The following is a 13812-nucleotide window of genomic DNA, read 5'->3' as shown; positions in this document are numbered from 1 at the left end:
TGGGAGGATCTCCCGGAGTCTGGGCCTAGCCTCCCAGAAGGGGTGGAGGCTCTGCCAGGGAGGGGTGGGGGTTAATGGTTAATCGGCTCCCCCACTGGTGGATAGTCTGGGCGGGGCTGCAGGGATTTGGCTGTTTGTTGGTTTCTGCCTGACACCAGGGGTGCTACTACAACTGGTGGGGCCTTACTCACCAATATTCAGTTATTGATTCTGCAAGATGGAGAGGCTAACTCATCAGCACTCATCTGACCCCCTGACTCAGCCACCCTCCGAGTCATTGTCACTCCAAGTCAGGCATTCTAGCTGATATGCTGGGACGCTGAGAGCTACCACCAAGGTGCCCTAATTCAATGACTTCCCAAATCATTGACTTTTACCCTTAATGCTCTTACAGATAAGCTGCCTCGTGGCTCATGAATTAAAAACCCAAATCCCAGGCCCGACACCAATCTTCTGGATCCTCGTCCTGGGAGCTTCCTTCCCATTTCCTACTTCCTTTAGGGGCAGAATGGATAGGCAGTTTGGTAGGGCCAGACTCACCTCTGGTTCCACTCCCCTGCTCCCCAGTACCCCACTCTGGCCACCATAGCTCCACAGCGCCCAGCTGCTCAGGCCCAGACCACCTCCATCTCCCATTTCCCTGTCACAGCCTTCTGGTTCCCTCCCTCCCTCGCCCCAGAATAGGCAGAGACAAGGCTTGCAGCCCCACAGGCCCGAGTTTACAGTCAGACACCTACCACCTACTAATTGTGACCTTGGGCAAATTATTTTGGGTGAAATGCATTTTACAGAGGAGGAAACTGAGGCTCAATCAAGCGCCAGGGTGGTCTGAGTGTTAAGTGAGATGGGCATTAATAAAGCATCAAACAGTGCCTAGCAAGTGTCCTTCCCTTCTGCTCCCTGACACCCCTTCTTGTCTCCCTCGTTCCTCTCCACCCATCTCCTGCCTTTGGAGTGAGCATTGTGGGAATGTCACCTGAGCAACTGCACCCTGGGGTCTTGGGCTTCGTTTAATGCTCTGCTGTTGCTGAAATTCTTAATAATTTCTGAACATAGGGCCCTGCCTTTTCATTTTGGACTGGACCCTGGACATGGTGCAGCTGGTCCTGTCTGCCTTCAGCTCATGGCTCATCCATTTCCCCTCATACCTCCAGTCCTCATTGCCCTCTCCACAGACACTTCCATGAGCTCCCAGTCTAGCTGGAGAGGTAAGGTTGCAAAGTGAAAGGTAGAAATCACGGGGCAGAGGTAGAAGGATCGAGGCTTGGTGGCCTGGGAGCCTGTCCTCTTTCAGCTGAAAGGACTAAGGTGGCAGGGTTTGTTAAAACAGTAAGCAAGAGTAGGTGAATTCGTGAGAGAGACAATTAGTGAGAGTGGGTGAATTAGTGAGAGAGACAATTAGTGAGAGTGGTGAATTGGTGAGTGAAGTAATGAGTGGGTGGGTGAATGAGTGAATTTGCCCAGCCAGTGTGGCTCAGTGGTTGAGCATCTTCCCATGAACCAGGAGGTCATGGTTCCATTTCAAGTCAGGGCAGGTGCCTGGGTTTCAGGATCAATCCCCAGTAGGGGCCATGCAGGAGGCAGCTACCAATGATTCTCTTTCATCATTGATATTTCTATCTCTCTTTTCCTCTCTCTGAAATCAATAAAAAGAAAAAAAAAAGAGTGAGTGATTACAGACAGGGTGAATTGATGTGTGAATGAGTAAATTAATGAGTGGGTAAATTAGTGAACTAATGAGTAAATGAGTAAATAGATGGATGAATTAATGCGTAGGCAAATCAGTGGGAGAGGCAGTGTATGTTTGAGGGGGGTGTGGAGGCACCCTCTTCATATTCTTTCAATTATTAAAAGCCTTCTCTCTGCCCTGCATAGCTTTGTTCTCCCAGAGCTGAGATAACTGGGGTGGGAGGTGGGGAGAGCAATTGTTCAGAAGGAGAAGAGAGGCTGGATTTGTGGTCGAGAGACCTGAGTTTAGGAATTAGCTCTGTCACCATTCAGATAACTTGTTTAAATCACATCTCTCTCAAGGTCTCAATTTCCCTCTCTGTAGAATGGGGAGCAGATCCTGGCCCATTTGTTATATCAGGATAAGAACCCAAGGGAGGGAGAGAGAGTGCTCCCCGCCACATCCCACACTTTGAGATTCCATAAGGCCTGAAGAAGAAGATTTCAACTACTGGTGGGTCTGTGTCGTTCCCCCCCCCACACACACACCCCCGCAGGGACATCTGATCCTGACTCCAGTGGCCTTGGGGGCGGTGCTGAGCTGGGCTGGAGACCTGACTAAGGGATAAGCACAAAGGGGAAGGAGGGGCAGCTCTGGGGGGGTGTCTCCAAGGGCTGACTCCAGGTCCTGCCACCTGTCTGGCACCTGTGACAAGACACACACAGCTACTCCTTTCATAATCTAGCAATACATGCTACACATAGAGGAACATTCCAGTCTTTCCAACTTGCCAGGCACGATGGCTCCCGCAAAGAAGGGTGGCGAGAAGAAGAAGGGCCGCTCCGCCATCAACGAGGTGGTGAGCAGGGAGTACACTATCAACGTCCACAAGCGCATCCATCGCGTGGGGTTCAAGAGGCGTGCCCCTTGGGCACTCAAGGAGACCTGGAAATTTGCCATGAAGGAGACGGGGACTCCAGATGTGTGCATTGAGGCCAGGCTGAACAAAGCTGTCTGGGCCAAAGGAATAAGGAATGCCCCATCTCGTATCCGGGTACGTTTGTCCAGAAAATGCAATGAGGATGAATACCTTGGTTGCCAGTGTGACCAGTGGGTCAAGAGTCAGCTGTGTACCTTGGTCACTTATGTACCTGTCACCACTTTCAAAAATCTACAGTTAATGTGGATGACAACTAACTGCTGTTTGTTGAATAAGTTATGAAACTGTCACACACACAAAAAAGAGGTACGTTCCACATTTCCAAAAGCGGACTGTGATTGCTGGCATGTCAGAGTTTAATTGGTAACAAATATAACAATCTTTCACTCTCTATAGATGACTTCTTAGATTGAATCCAATAAGGTCTATGATCAACTAGGGTGAGCCATGTCATGCCACTTACATGACCGGTTGCATACAAGAACGACCAGGTAGACAGCCTGCACATGACAAGCAGCTAAGTATACAAACCATGACATACACACTCTACCAAATGTACAACATATGACCTACTGTCTATGAGGTACATTCCTAAAACCTATTTCATACCCCAGACATATCCTACCCATCACAACGTACCCAAAAAGTAAATCTACCCACTCCTGAACTATATAACTTACATAACCTATTACATACATGATTTACCCCACCCTTAGCTGATGCCAAACAATGTATTCTAGATACTTGTTCCTCATCTAAACAACCCGCCACCTATAAGATCTACTGGCTCTGTGGTCTCAGGCAAGTTATTATTTTGAAGCCTTGGTTTCTCCTTCTGTAAAATGGGCCTCATTTGTAGTTTCCTGTGACAATTAAATGAGACACTACTATAAGGTTGTTCATCCCACCTCCAGGCCCCATCCAAACCCCAACCCATAGAATCAACCACAGATCTTGAAATCAGAAAGACCTGGGTCAACATCCAGGCACTGCCAGCTTCCCAAACTTTGTGACCGCAGGTTCCACCTCACTCAGCCTTAGTCTGGCATTAAATAAATGGGTTGACATGTTCTTCACAGTGACAGTTGGGCTGTAATGGCCAAGTGTAGGCATATAGTGCAACAGTAGCAATTGCTGTCATTGGTGGTTGACTCTTGACCCACTCGTCACATAATCAGGACCCTTGCACAGAAGAGCTCCTAGCGATGGCATGCCCAGCCCTAAATAAACCCTGGCCTCCACACCATCAACTCAGCAGCCCTTCTTTTATTAAAATTTTTATAAGAGCTTATTTGAGCCAAACTACTGACCTATGCCAGGGATCAAGATCTCAAATGCTCCTCAGCAGCCCTCTTTACCTCTGCCCCGCCCCCTTGGGCCATCAGACCCCCGCTCAACATGCAACATCTCCCCAGGAATAAATAGCAAAGGCCCTCAGAGCTCACCCAGAGGACAGCTCCATGTTGCAGATGGAGAAACTAAGGCCTCGGGAAGGAAAGGAGGGGTGGCTTTTGGTGTTGCCCTGGGTAGCCGGGTGTTGGGGAAGGATTGTTGAGACCCAGCTGTGGGCAGGGTGCTCAGGCATCTGGTGTGGCCAGTGGCTAAGGGAGCTGCCACTGTGAGCCACGTATTTTTCTTTTAAATTATAATAATGGCTAATGTTTCCAGAGAGTCTGTGCTAGACCCAGAGCTGAGAACTTTTCCCTGTTCTCCCTTTACAGATGACAAAACAGAGACGCTGAGAGGTGATGTGACTTGCCTAAGGCCATACAGGTCATGACAAGAGGGGACGTGATCTGAGCTCTAGGATGACTCCGGAGCTGAGGGCTTCAACCCCTACAGGCTGCTTCTGTCCTGGGGCCCCACAAAATAACCTCAGAATTCTGGTGCACTGGGCTGGCGGGTCCACTGTCCGGGTCCTGCCAGGAGCCCAGAGACCTGAGAAGCGAAGGAGCCTGTCCCCGGCATGTGCAGGTTCAGGGGCATCCTCCAGAGCCCGGCTCCCCGGGCCGCCTGGCACCTTTGCGTCCCCTGGGTACTCACCACCTGCTATCTCCTGTTTCTTCTCCCCGCCCACCGCTGTGGTGCGGGAACTGGGGACTTATCAAGACAAAGAACAAAAGTCGTGGGGGAAAGAAGCCAAGAGCCATCTCTACTCCGGGGTAGGGCCCTTCAGTTTTGCCCCTTTGAAATTTCAAATTCCAGTTTGTGGACAAAGTCCTAAGTTTCTCACAATATAGGTCCCCAACCACTGACCAAACTCCAGTCCAGGCAGCCAGCAGGCCCAGGGCTGCTTCCTTTGGCAGTTCCCAAGGTCTGGGAGGAAGAGGTCCTGCCCCAGGGGGTCTGTCAGGCCATTCCTGCAGCTCCATCCCACCCCACAGGGACCCTTGCCTCGCACCTGAGAGGAGCCCTCTTCCTGGAGCTGGGATCTGATGCTTGTTGGCACCGACAGCAGATACCAGGTAGGCACCTTCCTGTTCTGGGCATCTTTTCTGTCCCCTAGACTCCTAAAACACTGCTCATACCATCCTCCTCCCCCCGGGGTACAGGCCACGTGGACTTAATCTAATTATGACCTCGCAGAAGTTCGGGACATTTGGTGGATGAGGACACTGAGCCCCAGGGGAGTGGTTGCAGGTTGAGCTACAGACCCGGCCACTCGCTAAGCCCCACAGGGTGGAAGAAACATACTCAAGGCCACGCAGCGGTAGTGGGGGAGCTTTGCCTTAACAAGACGACCACAAGCTCTGGGAGGACCCCTTTTATCCATCACAGCCCTCGAGGGGCTACCGCTTGCAGACCCGGGATGGCGGTGTGTGTTCACTCAGTGACGGATGGCCACTAGGCTGCCATGAGAGGAAGATGAGGGAGCTTGGGGCTGAAGGCCAGTGGGTTTGGAAGGAAACAACATTCATGTGGTTAACTGATAACTGAGCCCCATCCTTGGGCCTCCAGGAGCCTCCTTCCTCCCTGTCCTCAGCACAATTAAGACGAACTTACCTGCCTGCTAATCATTGCTGAGCCTGTTGATTTTGCCTTAAAAAATTAACTGGGCATGAGTTTGCGGTTTGCTTCACCCCTAACCCTGAAAAGATCTGGGTGGGCAGGAGGCCGCCCAGGTTATGCAAGAGGCCACTGGCCTCCCCACGCACATCCTCTGCCTGCCCTCCAAAGGGGAGGTTTTGCTTAAGAGTCAACAGTTTGCTTGTTCCCCCTGTTCTGGGTCCTGAGCAAATTTGCTCTGTTACCAAAGAGAGATAAAGGCAGCTGGGGGGAAGCTTTCCATGTGAAGCGGCAGCTTTTGAGCTTGGGATTCGAGAATCCTGCAGTGTCAGAGCCAGGAGAGCCTGTAGGAGGAGGTGGCCTGGGGCCTTTCAAAGTGGGTTCTGAGGTTCCCAGGAGCTAAGGGAGTGTGTGCACAGGTCCTGCTTCACCCAGTGCCTGCCTCTCAGGTGTGCTGGTCCTCAATAATTCATTTGAAAGGTTGAGCCAGGTATGGATAACAAGAACTGGAAGACTGCTGGTCTAGACTCATCCCCTCAGTCACTGTGCAGATGGGGAGCTGGAGGCCAGAGGGTGGAAGCAACAGGTCACCCTGGGTAGGATAGGGAAGACAGGGGCTCTCTCTGGGACTCAGTGATGTATTCTGGATATTAGTGAACAAATGGCACTTAAACACCCTCTTCCACCATTCTCCCCTCCCTCCCGGGGCTGGCTGGGGTCAGAGTGGCGCCTGAGAGCAAAGTGGCGCCCTTGTGCCACTTACCAAGCCAAGTGCCCATGGGGATTTGCCTGCCCAGAGGGCACCTTTTATTATTTCCACAAAGGCTCCATGTCAGCCCTGCCCCGGCTCTGTTTCCAGCCACTATGTGACCTTGGGCAACCTGGCGCCTTAGGCAGAAGGCCTAAATCAGGGAACTCACCTGGCTTTGTGTCCTGTGAGTCCTCAAGGAACAGCCATGAGCTGAAACCAGGGGCTCCAAGTTCTAACTCATTTAGCCACGTCCTCTCTCTGCAGGCATCAGGCCATAGAGAAAGATGCAGAGCCCTACGCTGACAATCCCTCTGTGCCTCCATTTTCTCACCTGTAGATTGGGAATAACAATCCCTAACTCCTTGGGTTGTTGTGAGGATAAAATGGACTGAGACGTAGGCAATGATAATCATGCCAATGTTCATAAAGCTTTTTTGGGGGGGGTGGGGGGAGGCTCATTAATCTTCATAGCCACTCTGTGAGGTAGGAAATGTTTTTATCACCCAGACCTGAGGCACAGAAAGGTTGAGTCATATGCCAACCTCTTACCGCTTATAAGAAACAAGAGCTGGAGTTCCAACCCGAACAGTCTGGCTCCAGAGTCTGTGTTCCTAGCTCCAAGGCCACCCTACCCTCCGGGGCTGGTACACAGTAGGTGCTCAATGACAAGTGTCCAGTATGAGGATAAGATAAGCTCCATCCCAAGACACAGGTGGGCTTTATGCATGGCATGGGCTTTGAGGGCTGGAAGGCGGGAGAAGAAAGACAAGTCTCTATGCTGGAGTGGTTGGGGATGGATTCCTGGAGAAGGAGGCATACTGGGCAGAGAAAATGACTAGAAGTGGAGAACACAGTAGGTGATGGGGGCGGGCACGGAAGCTGCTGTGGCCAGAGAGCAGGGCATTGTGGGAGACACAGGGTAGAGAATGTGGTCTGGAAAATGATCAGGAAGGAAGCCAGGAGGACTTGGATCTGTGTGGGCGGGGCCTCCCCACAGGCTGTCTCCTGCCAGGTGGCTTGTGACTTCTGGGCTGAGGCTGTTGCTATCCTGTTTATGTTTCTCTCTCCTGGTTATGATCCTGACTTTATCTGCAGAAGTGACCTTGGGAGTTAGATAGGGCCTGCCCAGCCTCTGTGGGGCCTAAAGGATGATGGGGAGCCCCTGCCTGGCTCAGGCCCTGCTCTCGGGGTGAGGGATGAACCCACATCCCCGAAACTACCCTTGGTCTCCCTGCACCCTTATTCTAAAGGGCTCCAGGAGATGGCTGAAGTGTGGCGTTTGGGAATCCTGAGACTCAGAGCAGGGCCACTGCATATAGGGTACAGGTTGCTCACTGAACGAAGGTTCTCTGGCTAAGGCGGCAAATGGAGGTGGAAATCCAGCCCTTGTGCCACTTACCAAGCCAAGTACCCATGGAGATTTGCCTGCCCAGAGGGAGGGGGGGGACACCTTTTATTATTTTCACAAAGGCTCCGTATCAGCCCTGCCCCGGCTCTGTTTCCAGCCACTATGTGACCTTGGGCAAGGTTATTTCCCTCCCTGGTCTTGGTTTCCCATTTGAAAAGTTGTCTAGCATAAAGCAGAGATGCAACCCTGATAGTGAATTAGAATTGCCTAGGGCCTTTAAAAAATACTGACGTCCAAGCTCCATCACAGACCAATGATCAAATCTTGGTAGTAGGGGTGGGTGGGTTCGAGGTATCAGTATTTGTTTAAGCTTTCAGGTGATTCTGATATGCAGCCAAGATTGAGACCCGCTGTAGAAGGACTTGAAATTTGGAGCAGAAAAGGCCTAGTTGTGCATTCAAGTTCTACAACATACTAGTTGCACCTTCAGTGAGTCTCATTTTGCCCATCTGCAAAGTGGGAATGACAACAGCTTCCTCATAGAGTCAGGATGCCAATCAGTGAGAGGATATTCAGACAGTGCCTGGCACTGTGGCCAGCAAGTGGGAAGCTCCTGATCCAGGCCTTCCAGGAAGCCTGACAGTATCCATGGCCATTATTTTGCTACTGGCAAAATGAGACTGACTGAAAATAAAGGGCACAGGAATTCAGAGACTCGGAGTTAGACTTTCCCTGTTCCTTTAAGCAACTCCTAGTGCATGGGTCTCCATCTTCACTGCACACCTGTCATCCTAATGAGGTACGTGTGATGATGATGATTTGATAGTTTACCTAATTTGTTAACATTTTAAAATTTATTTTTTAATCGGCACTACCTTCGGATGGTCCCCAAATCAAAACAATATAAAAGATGCACTTTGAGAAGTCTTGCTCCCTCCCCTGTGTCCTGTCCACCAGTCCACTCCCCTCTTCACATAGGTAACCCACTTCTCTTACTTTCCTGTGTATCCTCCAAGTTTTCTTGAGGCAGCATATAAGGTCATCTGTCATCATCCATGCCCCTTACACTGTTCTGTACCTTTCTTGCTCATTTAACAGTGGAGCTTGCAGATTTTTCCATAGCATTTGTGAGCAAGCTTTGAGGAAGGGTTCTTGCTCCCTTCACACCTGAGGAAACTGAGGCTCAGACTGCTGAGTCAATGGTGTCTGAGCTCTCTCTGCCCGGCTCCAGAGAAGGTGTTGGTCCCCCTGCCCCACTGTGGGCTTCCAGGAGCCTATACTTCTCCAGGGCAGGCCTGGCAGGGGGTGGTTGTTTGTCCCAATTTTTGACATTGGTTCCTAGCAGCCTTATGTCCTGCCTAATGAATACGGGTGGGAGGGTGGGGGGCTGGGGTTGGACCGTCGGGGCCTCCACTGTGTCTGGGCACCAAAGTCACAGAGGGGCTAAAGCAGGAAAGAGAAATGTTTATAAAGTCATCCAGATGGTAACCCAGTGAGGGGATGGTCCCTGGATGGGACAATTCAGGCCTGGTGGTCGTGGCCTCCAGCAGAGTGGAGCCTCCCGGGAACTCTGCCAGCCTCAGGCTGTGCTGGTGGCAGGGGAGGGCAGTAGCGGGGAGGCAGGGAGGGGAGGAAAGTAGGGCTGATGGAACAGGCCCAGGGCAAAGTAGACGGAGGGGGCCCTATTCCTACAAGTCAAGGAGGGGGATTTGGAATTCAAGGCAGAGGGGACATTTTGAGCAAATGTTTTCTGCTCAGGCTACCCCAGGGCTCCCCCGGGATTCTTGAACTGCTAACTTGAACTCACTAACCCTGGACAAGTCACTTTCTCACTCTGTGCCTCAATTTCCCCAAAGCAAAAATGAAGAAGATTGGGTAGCTGGTCTTTAGTTAGTTTTGAAGCACTCTTAAAAGCTCTGTGAGGCTCTCCTTACCTTGTTGAGGAAATCTGAATGCTGCCTTGATTAGAATGGGGTGAGCCCATCTGGGCCCTGGGCTTTCCTGGGGTGGGGCTAGGAGTACAAGGTCTCTACCCTGCTGCAAATCTGGACTCCTCCCCTTGGTCCTGTGTCCCTCTCCCATCCCCATCCTCCTCTCCAGTTAGATGTGGAGTTGGGACCATACCTGGTGGGTCCCGGGGGAAGCCCTGGCCCCAGTCTGACATCGTCCTCCTGGTGCTATGGGGTCCCACACAGTGGGCAACCGCTTCATCCTTGAGGGAGCTCCCACTGCCACCCTGGCACCCAAGACCCATAAGGGCTGCTGGACAGACTTAATGTCTTAATACTGGTCACAATGAGATTTCAGGGATGGTGGGAGGTGGTCCCATAGAAACTGCAGACCCACCCAGGACCCATGCAAGGAATTAGCCACAGAGTGAGCAAGGGGGTTCTAGAGGCCCAACCCAAACAGGAATGGGAGACAGTGGCCTGGACTCCTGGGTCCTGCCCCAGCCCCTCTGCTGTCCCTCTGGAGAGTGTGTGAGATACACCATACGTCTCAGGCTTCCTCAGTGTTCTCCTGCTACGCCAGACGGAGCCATATTCACAGGGAGGACCCTGTCACCTTTCTGGGCCTTAGTTTCCTCATTCTCCAATTGGGGTGAGAATGCTCAACCCAGAGGCTTTTCTACAAGAGTGCAGGCCTCAGAGCCTGCCAGGCCTGAGTGTGAAGCTAAGCTTTTTCAGCGCAGACTGTAGCCCTAGGCCAGAGACTTCACTTCTCTGACTTTCCATGTCCTCATCCATACAATGGGCACAATCACTGACTGGTGAGTACTGATGCCCAGTGAATGTGAGTCTCCTCACCTCTTTCTGAGCCCCATCTACACTGCACAGCTGCCCCCAGCCCAGCCACTTGCAGTTTTCAAAATCCCACAGCCTGGTCTCTGGCCTTTACACATGCCAGGCCTTCTGCCCAGAGCAGCGGTCACACCTCTTTCTTCAAATTCTCATCCTCTAAGTCCCATCTTAGCCATCTTCCTCCGGGCAGTCCTGCTGGCTTGGGCAGGGCCCACTCCTCCTCGTGCTCCCACAGTCCCCAGTGCTTTACGTCATCGTCATCGGAGTGTAATCCAGTGGTGGTCACTGGTTATTTGTCTGCCTCTTCCTCTTTGACCCTTACATTCCCAGAACCTAACTGGAACTTAATATAATGGGTTCGATGAATAAATGAAGGAAGGAAGGAATTTGTCCATCTAATCTTCCAACATTTATCCAGCCCCTTCCATGTGCACTGTTGTGGATGTTTGAGCAAATAAAGAAACAGGATGCCCAATTAAATTTGAATTTCAAATAAACGATGAATAATTATTTTAGTATAATTATGTACCAAATAACACCGGGGCACTCTTATACTTCAAACTCTTTGTTGTTTATCCTCAAGTTCAAATGTAACTGGGTGTTCTGTATTGGATCTGGCCATCCTATTCCCTCCTCCACAGAGCTCCATTACGGTGGGGAGGCACAGTGGAAATAGTATGCAAGCGATTAAAAAAGAGACGAATTTCAAATGCTGGATGTGATAGCGCCTGGGGACTGTAGGGATTATTTCTGCATAGGGTGGTCTCTGAGCTAGTGGCCTTTATCCTCAAGGGACAGTTCTAAGCTGCAGTGTGATACTACTGTGTAAAAGTCCTTTCAGGATCTTAAAGGGCGCCATGGAGGCTGATAAACTTGAGAGAAGGGCCCAGAAGCAAGCAGAAGGGGCTGCAGAGGGAGAGCAGCTGCTGAGTCTCACCTGACAAGACTCCACAATTTTGTAATTTGGATCTGAGCCTTCACAAACCTTCGCGAACTCGCGGCCCCACCCCTCGGTCAGCCAATGTCCTCTGCGGGGCTGAGAGCCAGAGGAAGGGGCCGTAGAGGCTGTGCAAAGAAGCGTGGCCACGTGTCTCCCAGTTGCCCTGGGACGCCGCGCAAAGCCGAAGGGCGTCCATCAGAAGGCAGCCCAGAGGCACCGCAGCGCCGCGCTTTGAGCGTCTTGGGCTCCTCCTAGTGGCCAACACAAGAACTGGCGCTCAGAAACTTTTAAATAACCACACGAGCTTCACCAATCACAGCGAAAGTTGCATTACAATCCCACCAATCACAGGCCCAGACGGACAACTCTCCCAACTCCGCGGAAGACAGCTCAACACAGCTCACTTGGTTTAGTTAGGATCAAGCTAAATTCCCTCCTGTCACACACCAACACCTGGCCACGGCGCCTATAAGAACGCAAGATTTTAAAACCGGTTTCCCACGGCGGTACCGCGCTGCAGTTCCACCATCTACGAAATTTATATTCCTCACACCCGGTTGCAATGTCCAGGTGCCTTTAAGGAGGGTCCCAGGTTTTGTGCTGGCTCCCTGTGGAATCCCTCGTTTGCATTCAGGGATATTTAATATCTTAATATTTCATATTACTATTATAAAAATTAATGTGTGGGTCCGGAAGACTGGGAAAAGATGATCTTTGGAGTTAGATACAACTAAATTTGAGTCCACTTATTAGTTTTGTAAAGCAGAACAATTCACTTCCCTTCCTTAGCCTTAAAAAGTGAATATTAAGACCGGCCAGTGTGGCTCAGTGGTTGAGCATCGACCTATGAACCAGGAGGTCACGGTTCCATTCCTGGTCATGGCATATGCCTGGGTTTGGGGCCAGATCTCCAGTGTGAGGCGTGCAGGAGGCAGCTGATCGATGATGATTCTCTCTCATCATCAATGTTTCTATCTCTCTCCCTCTCCCTTCCTCTCTGAAATAAATAAAAATACATTTTAAAAAGAGAATATTAATAATAATATCTACATTAATTGTCACATTCCATCACCTCATCCCCTTCTCCATTATTCACGCCCAAGTCCTGGAGTCACTCCTTTGTGTCTTTCCTCCCATCCCTCCCAACACATCAGAAATCCAGTTCTTGCCACCTCTAACGGAATCTCAAATTTTCATCTCCACCACAACACCATCATCTCTCCAGGTCTGTAAAAGCCTGTTCACTTCTCTTTGTCCTCCACTCTGGGTCCCGTACCCATTCTTTACCCAGAGTCCAGGGATGATCTTATAAAACAGATTGGACCAGGTCCCTCTCTTAAACTATTACAGCTTTCTATGCATTTATAACAAAACTCATAAAATCCAAAATGTCCATGGACTGAGGCCTACCTAACCTTGTTTCTGTATCTCTACATATCCAACCCAGTTTCACTTCACTCACCCCTCCCCACACTAGTTTTTCTTTCCTGTCTCAGGGCGTTTGTACATCTCCTCCAACCCCATTAAGGAGATGATTCTTGTCTACTGTATTCCCCAGGGTGCACCCCATATCTTGAACAGTTTAAAATTAAATGCATAATAAGTGCTTAATAGATATTTGTTGGATAAATGACTGAAAAGATTTTTTAGGAGAAACTGATAAAATGTGCATGAAATGCTTGGTGCATACTATGTTTTCAATGAAAAGGATCCTATGCTTATTGGAGAAATTTTGGAAAGTAAAATTAAGAGAGAAGATTAAAAATCATTTGTGCCTTTTCATTTGGAAGACTTCAACTCTTGTTAAGCAGGGTTTCTTGACATTGGCACTACTGACATTTTGGGCTAAATAATTCATTGTTGTAGGGGCTGGACTGTCCTGTGCATTGTAGGATGCTTGGCAGCACCTCTGGCCTCTACCCACAGGATGCCTGTAGCACTCGTCCCCCCTCCACCGCAAGGTATGCCAACCAAAATTATCTCCAGACATTGCCATATGTCCTTTGGAGTTCAAAATAATCCCTGATTGAGAACCACTGTGCTAAGACCTCTAGACTTACAGGAAATTTTCTCCCCCAAATTCAGTCTGTCTCAGTTTTCTGTGTCCATTGGAATCATTTGTGGTCATTATTAAAAATTCAGATGCCTCAGGTCCCACCTCAAGGCTCCAGGGTCAACAGTGGGCCCAGGCATCACATGTTTAATGAGCTTCCAGGTGCTTCCGATGCATGGAGCCCTCAGAACCCACTTTGCAAATGCCTCCAGGAAGCCTCCAGATAATCAGATAACCAAGCACTGGGTGAGGCTCCCTTCTCCCTTGAACTCCCCTCCTCGCCCCCCCCCCCTCACACCCCACA

At 50.3% G+C, this 13812-nt stretch overlaps 1 long non-coding RNA gene and 1 pseudogene across 4 annotated transcripts in view; both read left to right on the top strand.

The window, feature by feature from the left end:
* The first annotated feature begins 2452 nt into the window (after positions 1–2452).
* On the top strand, positions 2453–2891 carry LOC102768148 (annotated as a pseudogene).
* A 1780-nt stretch (positions 2892–4671) lies between these two features.
* The window catches only part of LOC102760247, an 18673-nt gene continuing 9532 nt past the window's right edge, over positions 4672–13812 (top strand). The window contains exons 1-2 of one of the 4 annotated variants that reach the window (XR_001513859.1): positions 4672–5074; positions 6631–6699. This is a non-coding gene — a long non-coding RNA (uncharacterized LOC102760247). The remainder of the gene's footprint in view (positions 5075–6630; positions 6700–13812) is intronic. The other 3 variants (XR_435675.2, XR_001513858.1, XR_001513860.1) reach the window with 3 other exon arrangements.

The sequence above is a fragment of the Myotis davidii genome, unplaced genomic scaffold, assembly GCF_000327345.1.
Source record: "Myotis davidii unplaced genomic scaffold, ASM32734v1 scaffold199, whole genome shotgun sequence".
NCBI classification, from domain to species: Eukaryota; Metazoa; Chordata; class Mammalia; order Chiroptera; family Vespertilionidae; genus Myotis; species Myotis davidii.
Note: the sequence above shows the minus strand (reverse complement) of the source record. Positions and strands in the feature narration are given on the sequence as shown.